Source organism: Danio rerio, chromosome 18 (genome assembly GCF_049306965.1).
Source record: "Danio rerio strain Tuebingen ecotype United States chromosome 18, GRCz12tu, whole genome shotgun sequence".
NCBI classification, from domain to species: domain Eukaryota; kingdom Metazoa; phylum Chordata; class Actinopteri; order Cypriniformes; family Danionidae; genus Danio; species Danio rerio.
This window is the reverse complement of record NC_133193.1, coordinates 4803844-4825724: the sequence shown is the minus strand read 5'-3', so window position 1 is coordinate 4825724 and position 21881 is coordinate 4803844. Positions and strand designations below refer to the sequence as shown.

General features: G+C 36.1%; 1 protein-coding gene and 1 long non-coding RNA gene across 4 annotated transcripts in view; one reads left to right on the top strand and one right to left on the bottom strand.

The window, feature by feature from the left end:
- Positions 1-21881, top strand: part of arhgef17 (Rho guanine nucleotide exchange factor (GEF) 17) — a 163164-nt gene that overhangs the window by 28920 nt on the left and 112363 nt on the right. The gene's annotated exons all lie outside the window — the stretch shown is intronic.
- The window catches only part of LOC141378793 (uncharacterized), a 359890-nt gene continuing 348724 nt past the window's right edge, over positions 10716-21881 (bottom strand). Inside the window, exon 4 of the long non-coding RNA XR_012394172.1 lies at positions 10716-10846. This is a non-coding gene — a long non-coding RNA (uncharacterized lncRNA). The remainder of the gene's footprint in view (positions 10847-21881) is intronic.

Sequence of the window (21881 nt, the reverse complement as noted above, 5' to 3'; positions counted from 1 at the left end):
ATGAAGTAATAATAATAATTATGAATATTTTTTTAGAAAACAAATACATGAGTATTATTTATAAAATAAACAATACAGACATAATGAACCATAAACAAATATTTAGGCTATTTTTAAATTTGTTAAAATTAGAAAAAAAATAAAAGTTTAGAAAAATTAATAAAATAGTTTTATTAATTTATTTTTTTCCCATGTTTTCCAGGGCGTTTTTTCTTCTCATGTGGTTGTTCCAGATGATATTTAGCTGTTTTTATTAGTCTATAGGGTAAAAAGAGTCCAGCACTTTTATTTTCTTGTGGTTTCTGGTTTCTAAATATGCCTCAAGTCTCTTTTACGTTTCAAGTATTGTTCGACTGAAGAAAATAATCCAGGAGCTAAGTGAAATAACAGCTTCAAGCTTTAATGTATCCTTTATATCCGGTGAACAGGCCAAAATATCAGACTTGGGGTTTGAGGTTTAAAACAAACCCCCCAATTTACAGTATGAGCGCTAATAATAGTGAAGTTAAAGCAAAAACACAACCGTCATATTTGTGCATTTCGACTTTTCCAAATGTTTATCTTAATCTAATGCAAAGAAATCTTTGAAATGGATTTTTAAATGTTTTGTTTTATCACGTTGTGAATTTGAATCTGTAGATTTAAATAATAATACATATTTTTAAATGCAGTTTTTTTCTCCTCCTGTACTGAACCCTAAATCTCCTTTTAAGCTGCTCTTATATTAAAAGTTATTCATTATCATTTGTTTTATAATATTACAAAAAATTATTGTTGATAAGTGTTTTATATCGTGTAGCAATTGTAATGATACCTTTATTATAATAATCATTTTTATTTGACTTTATATGTTCATACATTATTTTCCTGATACAACAATTTATGAAAATTGTGTGATGTAGAAACGAAAATCAACAAATAAGTATTTTGAACAATTCACATTTTTGTGCTCAATGTATGCAAATGAGCTCATATTTAATAAAATAATGTCTCATTTGCATAATTAAACATTAAAACTACCATAATCAAAATCAGTTTACAACTTTTAATGTAATTAATTAACTGGGTCAGTATGGTGATAATCATTAGTTAATGTTCTGTTATTAAGTGTTAATGTTATTCTACGAAAACAACTATTCTGGATGTACTTTATTCCAATTATTACACAGATACTTGCCACGAAACATACAAATTAGACACAAAATATATTTCTGAGCCATAATAGTTTATTAAATATTTAATTAAATACAAAGCTGACAAAAATGAAAACAGCTGATGGAGTATACACTAACCTGCGCATTATTCAGACACAAGATGGCGCCAAACAGTCAAAAACACAAAGCTGACAGAGACTAAAACAGCCGATGGAGTTTACACTAACCTGCACATTATTCAGACACAAGATGGCGCCAAATATTCAAAAATGCAAAGCTGACAGAAACGAAAACAGCTGATTGAGTATACACTAACCTGTGCATTATTCAGACACAAGATGATGCCAAATATTCGAAAATGCAAAGCTGACAGAAATGAAAACAGCTGATGGAGTATACACTAACCTGCACATTATTCAAATACAACATAGCGCCAAACAATCAAAAACGCAAAGCAGACAGAAACGAAAACAGCTGATGGAGTATACACTAACCTGCACATTATTCAGACACAAGATGGCGCCAAATATTTAAAAATGCAAAACTGACAGAAACAAAAACAGCTGATGGAGTATACACTAATCTGTGCATTATTTAGTCACAAGATGGCACCAAACAGTCAAAAACGCAAAGCTGATGGTTGAAAACAGCTGATGGAGTATAGACTAACCTGCACATTATTCTGACACAAGATGGCGCCAAATATTCAAAAATGCAAAGCTGACAGAAACAAAAACAGCTGATAGATTATACACTAACCTGCACATTATTCAGGTACAACATGATGCCAAACAGTCAAAAACGAAAAGCGGACAGGGTTTAAAACAGCTGATGGAGTATACACTAACCTGTGCATTATTCAGACACAAGATGGCGCCAAACAGTCAAAAACGCAAAGCTGACAGGGATGAGACAGCTAATTGAGTATACACTAACCTGAACATTATTCAGACACAAGATGGCGCCAAACAGTCAAAAACACAAAGCTGACAGAAACTAAAACAGCTGATGGAGTATACACTAACCAGCACATTATTCAGACACAAGATGGCGCCAAATATTTAAAAATGCAAAACTGACAGAAACAAAAACAGCTGATGGAGTATACACTAACCTGCACATTATTCAAATACAACATAGCGCCAAACAATCAAAAATGTAAAGCAGACAGAAACGAAAACAGCTGATGGAGTATACACTAACCTGCACATTATTCAGACACAAGATGGCGCCAAATATTTAAAAATGCAAAACTGACAGAAACAAAAACAGCTGATGGAGTATGCACTAACCTGTGCATTATTTAGTCACAAGATGGCACCAAACAGTCAAAAACGCAAAGCTGACGGTTGAAAACAGCTGATGGAGTATACACTAACCTGCACATTATTCTGACACAAGATGGCGCCAAATATTCAAAAATGCAAAGCTGACAGAAACAAAAACAGCTGATAGATTATACACTAACCTGCACATTATTCAGGTACAACATGATGCCAAACAGTCAAAAACGAAAAGCGGACAGGGTTTAAAACAGCTGATGGTGTATACACTAACCTGTGCATTATTCAGACACAAGATGGCGCCAAACAGTCAAAAACACAAAGCTGACAGAAACTAAAACAGCCGATGGAGTATACACGAATCAACGCATTATTTATCGGTTGTTATCTCTGCTTAACATACCTTAAATGTCACTACTGAGCAATCAGAACTGAGTATTCCAGACAGCCATTAAACATTAGTTAATGCATTGGGAGTTTATAAGAATTAACAATGAGCAGCGTTATTTTCATTTAAAAAGAGCATGTTACATTAACTAATGCACCCCTATTGTAAAGTGTTACCATTTTTGCCTCACCAAGCACCACTAATGGTTATGGTTATGATAATATCAGCATTCTTGTGTTTTTGTCCTGGTGTTTCTGCTGTCTGTCATTATAATGGCTCCACCCTCTGTAATTGCAGTGCTGTGTTTTGCTTATGCGGAGAGAAAACTTCATCCACTTTCCCTAAAGAATCCCCAACATTTATATCCCCTGAATTCACATCTCTGGACTTGCCGTGTGCGGTTATTAAAAAGCATATTTGCTCGTCATGTCGAAGAAGGCCTGATTTATAAATGCAGGGTGGGATTAGTGTGTATTTCTATCCACTATCATCTCTGTGTTGTGGTCGTGTTGTCTTTTTATAAAGGCCGAGTGCCGCAGATGTTCTTGTGATGTGGGTTCCACATCTATATTTCATCCGCTTTGACTCTGGATTAGTGTTTTCACCACAAGTTTGGGCAACATGGAAAAGAACCGTCTGTTTTACATGAAATAAATTGAGAGAAAGCACAAATGTCTCTGTGGAATCTGCTGGAATGGAGATGTGTTTTTGTTTTAGTCACCAAGTCGTAGTTTGGTTTTCATTTTGAAGTGAAGTGGGAATTTGACTCCAGGATAACTTTAATGCGTACTACATTTCATGTGGTTTTTACTGATTGTAAGATTATCTTATTAATAATTAATAATAATAGTATCAATATTAAAAAAACAACAACAACAATATTGATATTAATAATCATAACAACAACAATAATGATAATAATAACAATAATAATAATAATAAATAATAATAATAATAATAATTATTATTATTATTAATATTGTTGTTGTTGTTATTAATATCAATACTGTTGTTGATGTTGTTGTTGTTAATAATAATATTAATGTTGTTGTTATTATTATTAATATAATTATGAATGCTTTTATTCATGAGCTATGCAATATGCATACAATATTTTTATTTATTTATTTGTTTATTATTTGTTTATTTGCGTATAAAAGCTTTTTTAATAATTAAAATTATAATAATTATTATTATATATGATAATATTAACTCATTCAAAGTTATTTGTTATTATTTGTGTTTCTTAATATCACATGTATGATCAACTATATTGCAATTTAAGTGCAATAATAAATGTTTTTTATATTATTAAACATAATACTAGTAGCATATATTATTATTATTATTATTATTATCATTATTTTAAACATTAGAACATATTTAACTTTTTTAATTTATCAGCGAATCAAAAAAAAATTTTTTTTTTTTTAAATGATAACTGGCAGAACATCTATTATATATATATATATATATATATATATATATATATATATATATATATATATATATATATATATATATATATATATATATATATATATATATATATATGATAATCCAAAGAAATTTTATAATAATGATAATAATAATAATAATACTAGTAATAATAATAATAGGTATAACATAATAGTAGTTGTAGTAGTAGTAGTAATAATAATAATAATAAAAATAATAATGCTGAAAATTTATCTTTGAATCATTCGCATAAATATGAAACATAATAATAGTATATATAATTGATTAATATTTAGTTTTTTATTATATAATTTTAAGAAATACCATTATTAAAGTCATATTTAATGTTATAAAAAACATACAAATATTTTATTAATTATATTGAAAAATAATAATAATAATAATTGAATATTCAATATTTTATTGACGATAATGTCAGTTTCCAAAATGATAGTAGGCAGCACATATATTTTAATGCGGATAACTAGCATAGCAATTTAATAATGACTATAATAATAATATCAATAATAATAATAATAGTTGTTATATGATACTGAAAAAATAATCTTAGAATCGTATAATAACAAATCACATTTTAAAATCATTCACATAAAAATATTTTTACAGTGACATTTCATTGTAATGTTCCACAATTTTTCTTTTTTTGTTGTATTTTTATGTTTCATACATATCATCTTTCAAAAACATAGCAACTACTGAGACTAAGACTTTTTTAATGTATAATTGGTGTGTAAATGAATGGCATCTTCAAACTGTGTCCTCAGTGTCGTCCCACTCACCATCCCTCATGCACAAAGCATATATTGTATCGGGATGGGGCATTTCTGCTTGTGTGGGCCTTGGGGCCTTCACTGTGTGGCTCTCAGATCTCATACGTTTACATGCACATAGTGACTGGGATGTGGACGGCATGGGCTCGTCTCAGGATCAGGACTGCTGAAAATTAGAGATTTTGAGAATTTGGCTTTAATGGAGTCGATCAGGCCGTTTAAAGGGGCTTCGTTTGTCTGTAAAAACAGTAGGAAGAACTGCAGGAGTTTAGGTCTGAGCTCCAGGAGGAAGATTCTGGAACATAGCAGAGACTTCAGGAGTCAGGCAGGTTCTGCGCTTGATTTACTGCGGGACATTGGTAGTAGTTTTTATTTATTGATATATTTTAAATAATATTTAAAAAATAATAATAATAATTATGTTGATGATGACGATGATGATAATAATAATTATTGTTATTATTAATGTTTTTATATTATTATTGTTATTTTTATTTTTTATTATTGTTGTTGTTATAATCATTACCATTATTTATTATTATTATTAATATTATTTTTATTAATCATTTTATTATTATTTTATTATTTTTATTATTATTATTGTTATTAATATGACTTTTCTTCTTATTATTATTATTTATCATTATTATTATTGTAAATGATATAAATTATTACTTTTGTCTCTGTTTAAAAATGATAATTATTAAAAGTATTATTTTTATTATTATTATCAACAAATGATTACTTTTTTGGTATTTTTATTTATTTTAAATTATTTGTACATTTACACAATCTATTGAGAAGGTGGTACTTGATAAATATTTCATTTTGATCCTTATCTGTTGGTAAACAGCACTAGTGCTATTTGTTATTTGTTTGCTTGTTTGTTGATTTATATATATTTTTTTTAATCTGGTAATATTAGTTTCACAACCACCAGCGATCTAGCCTGTACAGGTCGCTGACGAACTACGAATCTGCTACCAAAAGAACTACAAATCCCATCTTACATGCACACACACACCAATTGCAGGTCACCTGCTGATTACGCACACATAGATGGAAGCTCATCAATTCTAGCACTATTTATACACATCAGGGCTGCGTCTTGTTCACTGTTATTGTAGCATTACAAAGCATTAATCCTATCTAGTCATTCCGTGTTTGATCCTTACCTTGTTTTTTCGTAATTGATTCTTTGCTGCCTGTTCCGACCACTCGGCTGTTTTTGACTACAATATTATATTACCTGTATGGTGCTGTTTGTTCCTGTTGACCATTGCCTACACCAGGGGTTCCCAAACTTTTCAGCCCGCGACCCCCAAAATGACAATGCCAGTGACTCAAGACCCCCAATATCCTCTCAGGTGGTTATAAATACAGAAACCTTGCGTGCAATGGAGCACACACACCATAGACCCAAGTCTGTTGTTTGATTATTTTTGTACGTATGCGAGTGCTGTAAATAGGCCAGAAAGTTTAATCTGGTGTTATAAAATTCATCTGCTGCATCTGACGCCATTGCTGTGTCTTTAATATAATGTAATTACCCGAGGGCTTGCAATCCAATAGAACTATAAGCTACTATAGTAACTATATAGTAACTATAAACGACTATTTTCGACTATTTATAAGAGAATATTTTCTCTTCAGTAGGTTATGGATAAAATATGGTAATTCTTACGGTTTAATAAAAATAGATAGATTTTTGAAAATCACCAGACGACAACCGCACCCCCCACCCATTCATTGTCCCGCGACCACTCGGGGGGGCCCAACCCCCACTTTGAGAACCACTGGCCTACACGAATATTCTTTGTTAATAAAGCTGCATGTGGATCCTCAACTCTGTTGTCCAGCGTCCTCACAGTTACACAATTATTAGCCATAGTAGTATCATTTTAGTTTAGTATGTTTTCTTTATTTGTTAGCTTGTTGGTGGTGTCTTCAACATTCTGCATTGGGAAAATAAGTCAGCATATGTTACACTGTTCTCAATTAAATCACTTTGGACAAAAAGCTACTGCTAAATGACTAGTTGTAAAAGTACACTGTAAGCTGCTCAGCTGAAGTTTGCATTGGTAATATTCATATTATTTATAATAATTGTCTATTTTTTGATGCAGCCTTCATAAATGAAATTAAATATGCTGTTTTCCACCCAGACTATCCAGTGTGCTGAAATATAATTGGGTAAACTGCTAGTTATAGAGACCATAATTTTTATTTCCCTGTTTATTTATGCTTTTGAATTAGATTATGGGATCTTGATCTTTATTCTAACAGCTTCTAGCCTTGAAAAGTTAGAAAATTGACTTTAATGAACATTTTTAATAAATTAAAGTGATGTATTGACTGGTTATGTATTTCAAACGAATAAAATGTCAATAAAAGTCACTTTGTTAAAGTGTAGAGTTGAATTTTCATCATCAAAAGTCAACAGAGCAGAGATCATCATCCCTTAATGCAATTCACAACTGTACATAAATGGAAAACACTTGTTCATCACAAAATAAGGAATCTGTTCATTAACGTATTTTTACAGTGCAGGCTTGAAGTGTAACGTAACCCTTCAGGATCTGTTAGCATTATAGCAGTGTAATGATCTGTGTTTGGGTTTCTGTCGGAGTTGAAGGTGGTCCGGAACTGAATTCGCAGTGATGTTTGACAGTCCTCAAATAGCCTTTCAGGTTTGTTTTTTCCTTTTTCAGCCTCGGCTCTTTCTCCAGCAGAAGAAGCTTAATATAGGCAAGAAATGCCATCAGAAAGATTGTTAAATCAGACGTGTGGATGGTAAAGTTAAGTAAAAGCTAAGCTAAGTTAAGGGTTGGTTTGTTGGTTTGTTAGTTAGTTGTTTGTTTATTGGCTGGTTTGTTTGTTTGTAAATTGGTTGAATTGTTTGTTGGTTTGTTTGTTTTTTGTTTTTTTGTTTGTTGGTTGGTTTGTTTGTTTGTATATTGGTTGAATTCTTTGTTTGTTTGTTTGTTTGTTGGTTTGCATATTGGTTGAATTGTTTGTTGGTTTGTTAGTTGTTTGTTTGTTTTGTTTATTGGTTGGTTTTTTGTCTATTTGTTGATTGGATTGTTTGTTTGTTTATTGGTTAAATAGTTTGTTTGTTTGTTTGTTTGTTGGTTGGTTGGTTTGTTTATTTGTTGGTTTGATTGTTTGTTTATTAATTAATTGTTTGTTTGTTTTTTTGTTTATTGTTTGGTTGGTTTGTTTGTTTATTGGTTGAATTATTTGTTTTTGTTTGTTTGTTTGTTTGTTTGCTTGTTTGCATATTGGTTTAATTGTTTGTTTGTTTGTTTGTTTGTTGTTGTTTTTGTTTGTTTTCATTTGTTTATTATTTGGTTTGTTTTTCTATTTGTTGATTGGATTGTTTGTTTATTGGTTAAATTGGTTTTTGGTTTGTTTGTTTGTTTGTTTGTTCGTTTGTTGGTTGGTTGGTCTATTTGTTGGGTTGCTTGTTTGTTTGTTTATTGGTTAAATTGTTTGTTTGTTTGTTGGTTGGTTTGTTTATTGGTTTGTTTATTGGTTGGGTTGTTTTTGGTTGGTTTGTTTGTTTGTTTGTTTGTTTGTCAGTTTGTCTATTTGTTGGTTAGATTGTTTATTTCTTGCTTGGATTGTTTTTTTTTGGTTAGTTGTATGTTTGTTTATTTGTTGGATTGCTTGTTAGTTGGTTTTGTTTGTTTGTTTGTTTGTTGGTTTGTTTGTTTGTTTGTTAGTTGGTATGTTGGTTGGTTTGTTGGCTGGTTTGTTTGTTAGTTAGTTTGTTGTTGTTGTTTTTTTTTTTGGTTTGTTTAACAGTTTGTTTGATTGTTTAGTTAGTTAGTTAGTTGGTTCGTTGGTTAGTTCGTTAGTTATGTACTGGGACAATCAGTCAGCAGATTGCATAAAACAGTTCTAGTAGTTTTTGGACATTTTAAGTGTGCACTATTTAGGATTGACAACCGTTAACCTAGTGGTTAAACTAGGCATTGCGTTGTTTTTTCTTATAAACAAGGACGTTGATGTAACTGGTTTCTTAAATGCATATTTCATGAAAACTTACCTATTGTGCTTTAAAACTTCAAGCCTATTTGTGTATTTGCAAGTAGTTACCTGAATACTTTTTTCTGTTGTTGTCTCTCTAGTCCATATTTCTAAATATTCTTAAATCAACAATTTTTAGACGAGTAAAAAATGTTGTATTGTTTTCAGAAATAAATAGTCAAAATTAAGTGAGTCTTTCCTTATAACAATCAAAATCTGCCAATGGGGATAAATCAGACATGTGGACTGATAAAGCGCTATATTTAGTGATGGCGGGGTGGGCAAAGTTTGGGTCCAGAAACCCCTTGCTCCTCCTCTGGGGTTCATATGAGTGCCAGGAAACGGGGACGTTTGAGGCCATTCGATCCCCTTCATTAAATAATGCTTATCTGATGGCTTTCTGTACAGCAGATTACAGTATTTTTCACTTCAGGGGAGTCTGAAAAGGTCAGACTGAGATGAAGAGCAGTGATTTTGGTCTAGTTTACTTGGCAGAGTTTTAAGATCGAATGTATATTAGGACATTAAGAAATACAGCATATTTTGGATTGTTAGGCTCTTGAAGGATTGGTGTTCTGATAAATTATTTATTATTTAGTTTTTTATTTATTTTTTATATTTTTAATTAATTAATACATGTATTATTTTATTAATTAATAGTATTATTAGTAGTATTATTAGAATAATAATTGTTGTCATTATTATTATTTTTTTTTATTTAATTACGTAATAGACAATTCCCATTAGACACAGTGTGTATGTGTGCTTGCGTGTGTTTGTATGTGTGTGCCCGTGTCCATGCTTGTGTGAGTGTGAGTGTGTGTGTGTGTGTGTGTGTGTGTGTGTGTGTGTGTGTGTGTGTGTGTGTGTGTGTGTGTTTCAGTGTGTGCATTCTTGTATCAAATCTTGTGTGTATGTGTGTGTCTGAGTGTGTGTGCATGTCTGCTTAAGTGTGTGTTTGTGTATGTGTATGTGTGTGTGTGTGTGTGTATGCGTGCTTGTGTGTGTGTCCTCTGGCTGGACTCGCGGGGTCTCATGTCTTCAGCAGCCCCTCAGATGAGCCCTCATCCATCATAATAGCTCTAATGACTCTGGTAATGATGATTGTGATAATGGTAATGAGCGCTGATTCCAGCAGAGGAAGCAGAGGCTGACAGAGTGTGTGTGTGTGTGTGTGTTGGGCAGAAGCAGAAGATGAGTTCTGGAGGACAGCAACTAAATCAGGTCTTTATATACACACTGACCTCCTGTCAATGAACAGTCTGTGCGGGTAATACTAGCTCCAGTTTGAGATTACAGTATGTGTGTGTGTGTGTGTGTGTGTATCAGTCTGCAAAATGCTTCAGAATTCATGGTTCATCCTACATTTGAAGACTTTTCTTGAACAAAGTTTGATCCACGATTAAAGCACTTTTTATTCACGCATCTTTGAAGTTGTAGCTCTATTTGCTGTGCTTTTTTATTATACAGAAAGAGATTAGAGATCGAATAAATAGAGCAGTTTTGAAGATTGGAATGTATCAAGATATTTAGATTGACATTGTCCATTCATTCATTTTATTTTCAGCTTAGTCCCTTTATTAATCTGGGTCGCTGCAGCGGAATGAACCGCTAACTTATTCATCATATGTTTTACGCAGCGGATGCCCTTCCAGCTGCAACCCATTACTGGGAAACACCCATACACCTCCATTTACACTCATTTACTACGGACAGTTTTTTTTAGCTCATTCAATTCACCTATAGCGCATGTGTTTGGACTGTGGGGGAAACCGCAGCATTGGAGGAAACACACGCCAACCAGAGAGAACAGGCAAACTCCACACAGAAATGCCAACAAACAATACCACCGTGCTGCCCATTATTATTATTATTATTATTATTATTATTAATAATATTAATAATAATAACAACAACAATAATAATAACAATAACGACGGCATGGTGGCTCAGTGGTTAGCACTATCGCCTCACAGCAAGAAGGTTCCTTGTTCGAGTCCCAGCTGGGTCAGTTGGCATTTCTGTGTGGAGTTTGCATTATCTCCCCTTGTTGGCATGGGTTTCCTCCGGGTGCTCCGATTTCCTCCACAAGTCCAAATACATGCGGTACAGGTGAATTGGGTAAGCTAAATTGTCCATAGTGTATGTGTGTGAATGAGTGTGTATGGATGTTTCCCAGTGATGGGTTGCAGCTGGAAGGGCATCCGCTGTGTAAAACATATGTTGGATGAGTTGGCGGTTCATTCCACTGTGGCGACATCAAATTAATAAAGGGACTAAGGTGAAAAGAAAATGAAAGAAGTATTAAGTGTTCCTAATAACAGCATCAATTATTATTCATATCAATATTAGTATTAATAGTAGAAGTAAAAAAACACTATAAGTGCTTTTGCTATAAAAAGCAATATAATTATAATAATAATAAGAATAATAAGAAGAATGTTATTATTATTATTATTATTATTACTATTATTATTATTATTATTATTAATTGCAATAAAAAATCTATAATAAACGCTTTGTTATAATTATTGTAAATTATTGTAATGTATTTAAGTAACAACAATAACATATATTAATAGTAATATTAGTAGTAGTACAAAAGTACCATTTAATAAATGTTTTTGTTATGAAAAGTAATATAATAATACTAATAATAGTAATAATAATTTTTGCTGTTGGTTTTATTATTATTATTATTATTTTATTTTTTTATTATTATTTGTAATAACATTTGTATTAGTAAAGACTTTTATGACAAGTATTGTAATATATCCTTTAATAGCACCAATTAATATTATTATTAATATTAATATTATTATTAGTAGTGGTAGTAACAAATACTATTAATAAATTATTTTGTTATGAAAAGTAATATAATGAAAGTGATAATGTTGCTGCTGTTATTATGATTATTATTATTATTTGTAATAACAAAACTATTAATAAATGCTTTTATTATGACAAATAATAATAACATTAATAATAATATTTTTCATGACAGAAACAATGTAGTTATGCACACATTTTTGCAGTATCATATTAACCTCATGTTTTATTTGTATTTTATTGCAATAATAATTGTCTGTCTTCATGTTTTACTAGAAGGTCACAATGACTTTTCATACTGAAAGAATGCCATAATACACAACAATTTAATGCTCCCTCATTTAATTTTTTATTTTGGCTTGTAACACAACCTCGACTTTCTCTTCAGAGATTTACAGATTCTTTTCTTCTTCAGAAATAGTACAACGGACGCAGCTGCAATAACACTGTTTGCTACTCTTTTTTTTTTTCTCTCTCTCTCTGTACACGTCTTAAAGGAGTCATTCTTAACTTATTTAAAGCTCCTGAGTTTTTCATGTGTCCTGCTGGGTTTTGCAAGAATGCTCAAAGTCAAGTTCTGCCGTATGAGCCTGGATTTAGTCTCGTGTTTCAGAGAATGAATATATGAAGGACTCGTCACTGTTTAACCTTCTGCTCAGAGGATTACATGAAATCAGCATGAAGCTTTTCAAGTTGTAACAGGAGATGACATTATTAGCCATTAAATTTAAGGGGCACTTGAGAGGGACTTTTTTGGTGACACTTTGCAATATGTTGGCAATAGTTAATGTACAGTAGAAGTCAGAATTAGTAGCCCCCCTGTATATATTTTCAGTCTATGCTTTATTTGGTCAGTTTCGTTCCTGTCAGCTTTGCATTTTTGACAGTTTGGCGCCATCTTGTGCTTGAATAATGTGCAGGTTAGTGTATACTCCATTAGCTGTTTTCGTTTCTGTCAGTTTTGCAATTTTGACTGTTTGGCGCCGTCTTGTGTCTTAATAATGTGTAGATTATTGTATACTCCATCAGGTGTTTTTGTTTCTCTCAGCTTTACGTTTTTGACTGATTGGCGCCATCTTGTGTTTGAAAAATGCGCACGTTAGTGTATACTCCATCAGATGTTTTCGTTTCTTGCAACTTTGTGTTTTTGACTGTTTGGCGCCATCTTGTGTCTGAATAATGCACAGGATAGTGTATAGTATATCAGCTGTTTTCATTTCTGTCAGATTTGCGATTTTGACTGTTTGGCGCCATCTAGTGACTGAATAATGCGCAGCAATATTGTACTTGATCAGCTGTTTTCGTTTCTGTCAGCTTTTGTGTTTATTTAAAGTATTAATAAACTATTATGGCTTAGAACAACGTTTGGTGTCTAGTTTGGATGTTTTGATGCAATTAGCAGTGTAATAAGCAACATAATGTATATCAAAGATGGTTGTTTTCTTAGAATAAAGCTTTTCAGTCTTATACAACAATGCTTAACTTAGGGCGTATTCACACTATGCTATCCGAACTGTGCCCAGGCGCGTTTCCTGGATCATTTGAGAAGTGTGAGTGCTCTGAATAGGGCTCAGGCACGATTCACTCAACCTCACCAGCGAGGTTCACATGGGCTTGGGCGCAGTATGCCTGGTTGTGTGTCCGTCAAAACGTGCCTAAGTCAGAAACTGAAAAGCAAGACACGACTTTTAAGGGACTGTTTGATATGGATTTATTAATTATTCTCACTCTTCAATGAACGCAAACTGTTGTAGTTTATTAAAGACGCAAACCCCTCACTGAACGACAGCTGCACCTTCAGCAAACCTCCTAATTCTTACAGCACCAGGACGTTACGATTTGTTATGAGCATCAAAAGTGGCTGATCTGTTCAGTGAAATATTTGACTGTGTGTCACTGCATGTCAAATGACTAAACTGATATAACTAAAGAAATCTCCAATGTGCTGAGCGAGAGCGCTTCTTACTGAACAGCGCTTCATCGATGACTTAAGCGTGCCCATGTAATGTGAGTGCGGGCTGTCCGGGTAGACGGGAGGTGGTGCAAGCGTGCTTTGGCCTGGTTCAAGGCAACTGTACATAGTGTGAGTAGAGTACACTCAACCTAATAAACCTGTCGGTTTTATTCTGCGATAACAACCTCCTTGTTGTGCTTTCTTTATTCCTAACATATCAAGCATGAATTTGGATGTGAACAATACATTAGTAAATGTTGAGCTATGATTAATAAATGCTACACAAAAATTGTTCACTGTTAGTTCATATTAGTAAAAACGTTAACTAATAAATCCTTATTGTAAAATGTGACACATTTTTGTAGCTCTTCAGCAGTTAAATCTGTATTTTATCGACTTTGATTGGCAGGAAGCCGTGTAGAAGTGGATTGCAATTCTCTTTGTGTCTAATTTGTTGTTGTTGTATCCACTGACCTCTATATTTTGCTGAAATGTGTGCTGTACATTCTTGGAAGTTTATTTCTGTGGATGTTGTGTTGAGCTTTGGGAGCCTCTATCCTTCCCCCTCATCCGTGGAACTGTCCCGTTCCTTTATCTCCACCTATTTTTATCCTTCAGGCCTGTTGTGTCGTCAGGCCTACATCTGGTTCTCATTCCTAGTTCTCATTCCATAAAAGACAAAGTTGCAGTCGGAGAAGAGAAACAGCAATAGTGTAATAATCTTTTCCTCTCTTTCCCTCTCAGATCAAATCACAGACAGCAAGAATAAAAGCTATTGCATGGAAGTCTCTTTTGGAGGACTGATAAACTAGTTACAAGGAATGCAAACTGCTGGAAATATTTAATCATCTCAGTAATTTCTATATATACATTAATTTAACGGTGGCACGGTGGTCAGCACTGTCGCCTCAAAGTGAGAAGGTTGCTAGTTTGAGTCCTGGCTAGACCAGTAGGCATTTCTGTGTGGAGTTTGCATGTTCTCCCCATATTGGCATAGGTTTCCTCTGAGTGCTCCAGTGTCCCCCCACAGTCCAAACACATGCGCTATACAGTAGATGAATTAAATAAACTAAATTGGCCGTAGTGTTTGTGTGAATGAGTGTGTATGGGTGTTTCCCAGTACTCAGTTACAGCTGGAAGGGCATCCGCTGTGTAAAACAGATGCTGGAAAAGTTGGCGGTTCATTCCGCTGTGGCGACCCCTGATGAATTAAAGGACTAAGCTGAAGGAAAATGAATTACCTTAACATTAATGTTAATGTGTGAGTTTATTCATATAATCACACTGTCTTTTTAGCAACCGGAATTAAACCTATTGTGGTTTTTTTTTCTTTATTGTTCTTTTGCATTTAGTCTTAATAAAGAAGGAATCTTCTTGAGTCTTGTAAATATTTTCAGAGCGCACTCACACTATGCTATCCGAACTGTGCCCGGCCGTATTTCCCGGTTCTTTGAGAAGTGTGTGCGCTCTGAATCAGGCTCAGGTGCGGATCAGTTGGATGGCCCAGGCTCGGTTGGAAGAGGTGTGCCAGAGCACGGTTCGCTTTGGCACGATACGTTTGTAGTATAAGTGTAAAGCATCCCTGAGCTCGAAACTGAAGGCGAGACGTGACTTTTAAGGGACTGCTTCATATGAATTTATTAATAATTCCTAATGTTCAATGAATGCAAACTGTCGTAAATTATTGAAGACGCAAACCCCTCACTGCACGACAGACGCACCTTCAGCAAACCTCCTAATACCTGCAGCACGAGGAGTTTATGATAAATTAAAGGTCACAAAACACCTGTTTTGAGCTGTTGACAGTCATATATGTGTCCCACGTTGGTAAAAACACTATTAGGACTCGTATATTACATAAAAAAGTAAATATTGGTTGTTTTGCGTTATTTCGAGCAAATTCATTCTTCTGGTTTAAAAAATTTTTGAAGCTGCGTCACGCCGATTTGATCCATGTGTGTATTCTAGCATGTAGAATGGCTGTCTTCGGTCATTTACTGTGTGATGATTGAAATGGCCTTAAACACCCAATTGGCACAAGACGTCAACATGATGTCAGATTGACATTGTACCACAATGTCGTGGGGATGTTGCATTTTGTTTAGAAATAAAAATCAGGTTGATGCCAGAACTCAACATCCGGCCGAAGTCGATGTCCAACGTCCAACATAAAATCAACCAATCATCAATGTCTATAGGCTGATTTATACTTCTGCATCAAGTGATCGGCGTGACCCACGGCGCATGCAACGAGTGTAGCTGTGCATCAATACTTCTGCACTCTGTTTCTGTTGCTCTGCAATAACACTTCCGAATCGCTAGTTGGCAGTGAAGTGTTTATGTTCCTCTGTCTCGAGTTTCTTTGCTGTTGTTTTGTTTTTTCTGAACGCTTCCTGAATGTACAAGTGGTTCAAACTCGCTCATTTTGAGGCAGGAATCGGTGGACTTGCAACAACTTTAACTATAAGGTAAACACAAAACAACAGTCTCCATCCAGAGCTCCTTATAAACAGTCGCTCCAATGACTCGTGCGGCTCTCAATCCCGACCACACTCGTCAGCGCTTCCAAGCTGATGAATCACAGAGCTTGCGCTATGCATCGTTGCAACGTGCAGTTAAATTTTTTGAGAGGTGCACATCAGCGACGGCCATGGCGAGGGCTATGCGTCCATGCGTGAGCTGCGCCGTAGCATAGACGTGCGCTTGACGCAGAAGTATCAGCCTTAATGATGTTGCAGCTTGGCGTTGTATGTTACCACTATGACATCTGTCAGATGTTGGATTTTGGTTGTCATAACTGATGAATAAATGTCAGTATTTGATAAGGGTGTCAAGATCCTCCAAATCCTCGATTCGATTACATTTTCGATTCTGAAGTCACGATTCAGTTCGATTTTCGATTATGAATAATTAATTCATTAATGACCAATTAATTATTTGTAGCCTACCGTTTAAACTACCTGACCTGTATGGTCTTTGTTTTACCCATAAACAAATCATACAGTAAATGAATAAAGGCAAGATACACACATAATTACCACCTGTCAATCACTTTTTCTGCGGGACTCGTGAATAGGCAGTGATCTGTGTCGTTATAATGGCGTCGGTAAAAAAGACGCACAACCAACAGGAACCAGCCAACAGTATCTGAGGTGTTCGCTAAAATGACAAAGTACAAGTGAGTGAAAGATTGAAGCAGTCCTCTGGACCTGCTGTCTCGAGCGCATGGCTGTGTGTGCGTCTGTGTCTGTGTGGTCACGTGATGTGCATTTTCAGAGGTAGAGAGGAAGGAGGGCTGCTCAGAAATGCTACACGCCACTGTGGATGTCAAATCGTTGTCGTTCTAAAATGCCATTTAAAAACAAAGACAGTGTAAACAGGGCCGGAGTGTGTACTTTTCGCAAGCGGATTTTGACAAACCGTACGTAATACGTACATAGCAGAGCTTGCAAAACTGTGTTTTTTTGTCGACAACACGAACGTTGTCAACATAACTCACTGGAAATTCAAAATGCTTACACACCGGCAACTTCATTGAAAGAGGAGAGGGTTTAAGTTCTGTCGACGGGTCTCCTGCTTCTGCAGTTTAACAAGCACTTCAACAAGCCAAGCTGACGTGACATGGGGGCATGGCAGCTTCGACGATTCTATTTTTTGATTGGATAATCAAAATTGAGCATAAATTTCGATCGATTTCGATTAAAAATTGAAATCCTGACACCCCTAGTATTTGACGTCAATATGACACTGGTTTAAGAAGTTGACTCTGTTGAATTTTGGTCACTTTCTAACACAACCTAAAATCAACCAAATGTCGACGTCATTATTGGACATCAAAATAACATTGTCCTTAGACGCTGGCTAGACTTGAATTTTGGTCACCTGACGTCACAACCTAAATCTAACCTAATATTAACGTCTTATGATATTGTGTGCCTGCTGGTCAATAACTAGATGCACTACAGAATGTTACGTTTACACACACATGCACAAATTACATGTAAATGGATCAGCTTTTACAGCGTAATACTCACTACTCTTGAGTACTTTTGAAATTCCCCTATAGCGCATGTGTTTGGTCTGTGGGGGAAACGGAGCTAACCCACACCAACACGGGGAGAACATGCAAACTCTACTCTGAAATGCCAACTGACCCAGCCAGGATTTGAACCAGCGACCTTCTTGCTGTGAGGCGACAGTGATAACCACTGAGCCACCATGCTGCCCTTTTTAAAAAACTCTCGTTTAAATTCAGTTAAAGAAATGTTTTTAAATTCTAGTTTTCGTTTTTTAGCTTGTTTTCGGTAACTATAATAACCTTGTCCGAGAAATTTTTCAAACTTTACTGTGAGTCCCCATTTGGAAACATTTTTCATCCCGGGATACCAAAGCAAATTTTGTCCCCCACAGTAAAAACAAACAAAACGTCTGTCAGGATTGGTGCGACCTTTAAGGTCAGTCGCTTGATCAAAACCAAACCCCACAGAAATACCTCTGAAATGAAGTGTTTTTCGCATGGACACAGTTGCAGGGCAAAATTCGACTCCTTTTGATCTTTCTCCTCCTCACCCCTGAAATCCCCCTCTCATGAAGCTATAGATTGTTGTGGTGGAGCACGCCATGATCAGCTGAGCCAGTAATCCAGTGTATAGAGCAGCTTTCAGGCCACCGTACACATTCCTGACCCCATCTGACCGTTGACCTCATCATCGCAGGTAGATGTATTTACACTTGAGATACAAGTGTCAGACTAGTCACCTTTGACCTCTGACCCCTCAGTTAGGCTACATTTACAGTGGGGTGGTTTTGTTTTGTTGCTAAGGTTGTCCGGATGTTTTGACCCTTGAGACTTTAAAGAGGTTATTTTACCCAGCATTTACATTCCATTACCCAACCAGAGTTTCATATTCAGTTGAATGAAAAAAAAAGAGATATTTTGAAGAATGTTGAAAACCTGTAACCACTGACTTCCTTAGTGTTCGTTTTTTCTACTTCGGATGTCAATGGTTACAGGTTTCCCACATCCTTCAATATATCTTCCTTTTTGAGTTCAACAGAAAGAAAAACTCGAATTGTTTTGGAACAAGTCAAGGGGTAGTAAATGATGACATTTTAATTGTAATTTTTGGGTGAACTTTCCCTTTAATTAGTAAGTGGTCTAAAGGTCCTTGACTTGCGCTTATAAACGTGTTTCAGCAGAAGACACTCAGAGTTAGTGTTTAACCGTGTGTGCAGGTTTACCTGGACCTAGTTGAAACCTCAGGCCGTCAGGCAGCGTAATACAGAGAGTAAATCACTACTGATATAATGGGGGCGGGGGGGGGGGGGGCAAACTAAGATCGGCGCGGTGTTTCTTATGGCAGGTTTTTACGTCCTTCATACATGTTAAAAAATCGAGTTGATTGATTTGATAAGGGTTTATGTCTTGACATAACCCACACAGACGTGACTTAGTAAAGTGTGAAGTCATGTATGATTTTAATGGTTGCATTAGTAACAAAAGAAAAACACAACTGAAGACACTTAAATGCTTGTATTTTTTGTATTTGTACCAGCTCTGTGATATCTTGTCCTGTCTCTGCTGTTTCTGTATTCAGTCTGTTACAATCAGGGCCGGCACGTCCATCGAGGCGACCTAGGCAGCTGCTTCCCCGACACTACCGTCACCTCTCGCGCCCTCAGTTATATACACGTCTAGGGCGGCGTCCGCAACACTACCCTCATCACCCGCGATCTTAGTTATATCCGAGTCTAGGGCAGCAGAATAGAGAGTGCGGCGTCCCCGACACTACCCTCACCTCTCGCGCCCTCAGTTATATCTGCGTCTAGGGCGGCGTCCGCAACACTACCCTCACCACCCGCGCCCTTAGTTATATCCGCGTCTAAGGCAGTAGAATAGAGAGGGCGGCGTCCCCGACACTACCCTCACCTCTCGCGCCCTCAGTTATATTCGCGTCTAGGGCAGCGTCCGCGACAATACCCTCACCACCCGCGCCCTTAGTTATATCCGCGTCTAGGGCAGCAGAATAGAAAGTGCGGCGTCCCCGACACTACCCTCACCTCTCCCGCCCTCAGTTATATTCGCGTCTAGGGCAGCGTCCGCGACAATACCCTCACCACCCGCGCCCTTAGTTATATCCGCGTCTAAGGCAGTAGAATAGAGAGTGCGGCGTCCCCGACACTACCCTCACCTCTCGCGCCCTCAGTTATATCCGCGTCTAGGGCGGTGTCCGCAACACTATCCTCACCACCCGCATTCTTAGTTATATCCGTGTCTAGGGCGGCAGAACAGAGAGGGCGGCGTCCCAGACACTACCCTCACCTCTCGCGCCCTCAGTTATATCCGCGTCTAGGGCGGCGTCCGCGACACTACCCTCACCACCCACGCCCTTAGTTATATCCGCGTCTAAGGCAGTAGAATAGAGAGGGCAGCGTCCCCGACACTACTCTTACCTCTCGCGCCCTCAGTTATATCCGCGTCTAGGGCGGCGTCCGTGACACTACCCTCACCACCCGCGCCCTTAGTTATATCCGCGTCTAAGGTAGTAGAATAGAGAGGGCGGCGTCCCGGACACTACCCTCACGTCTCACGCCCTCAGTTATATCCGCATCTAGGGCAGCGTCCGCGACAATACCCTCACCACCCGCGCCCTTAGTTATATCCGCGTCTAAGGCGGCAGAATAGAGACAACAACAGCTCCCTCGCCCCCATCACCCCCCCTTCACTTTAGGGTTGTGGGTGGCGTGACCGTCCTTTGCCTAGAGCGGCAGTTCAGCTTGCTCGGCCCAGGTTACAATCATGTTGGAAACTCAGACAGGCAGTTAGGCAGTGTAATGCATAGAGTGAATCAAAGCACATGAAATAATCGGTAATTAAAAAGTCCCCTGTCATTTTAAAGAATATCACAACGGCAAACGCAGCATGTATAAAAGCCTTGTACGTTTGGTGAGGAGCGCGCGCAGTCAGAGGAGGATTGCGATGCGGCGCCAGGCGAAAGTATAAATCTGGCTGGCTTAGGAGAAGAATAGGTCATTCATATGTATCTCACACACTCACACACACACACACACACACACACACACACACACACACTGTATAAACTGTGTCAACAATTGGATCTGTTCAGTGTGTTAAGTGAAGGTCACTGGGCTAAAACAGAGAGCCTGAGGCGCCTACGCACACTTTCTTTCACATTGTGTTTCTCTTGTTCTTGTTTTGTTTTGATTTTAAATGTAGTTTGATTGAAGAGGTGGTAAACAAGCAAGTCTTTTAAAGGTAGATTTCCCCCCAAATTAAAATTTGATTACTATTTCATCGGTCCTTCAAGTGAATCCAAACTTTAATAAGATTCTTTCATCTGTGGAACCAAAAGAAGATATTTTGAAGAAAGCTGAAAACCTGGAACCATTGACTTCCATAGCAAAAGCAAATACAATGGAGGTCAATAGTTACATGTTTCCAACATTTTTCTAAATATTTTCTTAAACTCATTAAGGTTTTAAACACGTAAAAGAGAGTAAATGATGACTGAATTTATTTTTCTGGGGTGAACTATCCTTTTAATAGTGTAACGAAGATGATTAATAGAACAATTACAGCATAATTTTATTTTTATTCTTCGTTTATTTTATTCAAAGTATAAAATTAAACTAATTATATTGGTAACATTGTGAAATAATTTTGTCGTTATCATGTTATTACTATTTATTTAATTGCTTTATTTATTTATTTTAAATAATTTGTTTACATAAGTATGTACTTTTAGTTATACTTAAAACTAAAAGTCAATTAATTATACTTAAATACTTTATAGATTTATATTCTATTGTATATGTATGTGTGTGTGTGTGTGTGTGTGTGTGTGTGTGTGTGTGTGTGTGTGTGTGTGTGTGTGTGTGTGTGTGTGTGTATATATATACACACACACACACACACACACACACACACACACACACACATATATATATATAAAAAAAAAAAAAAAATATATA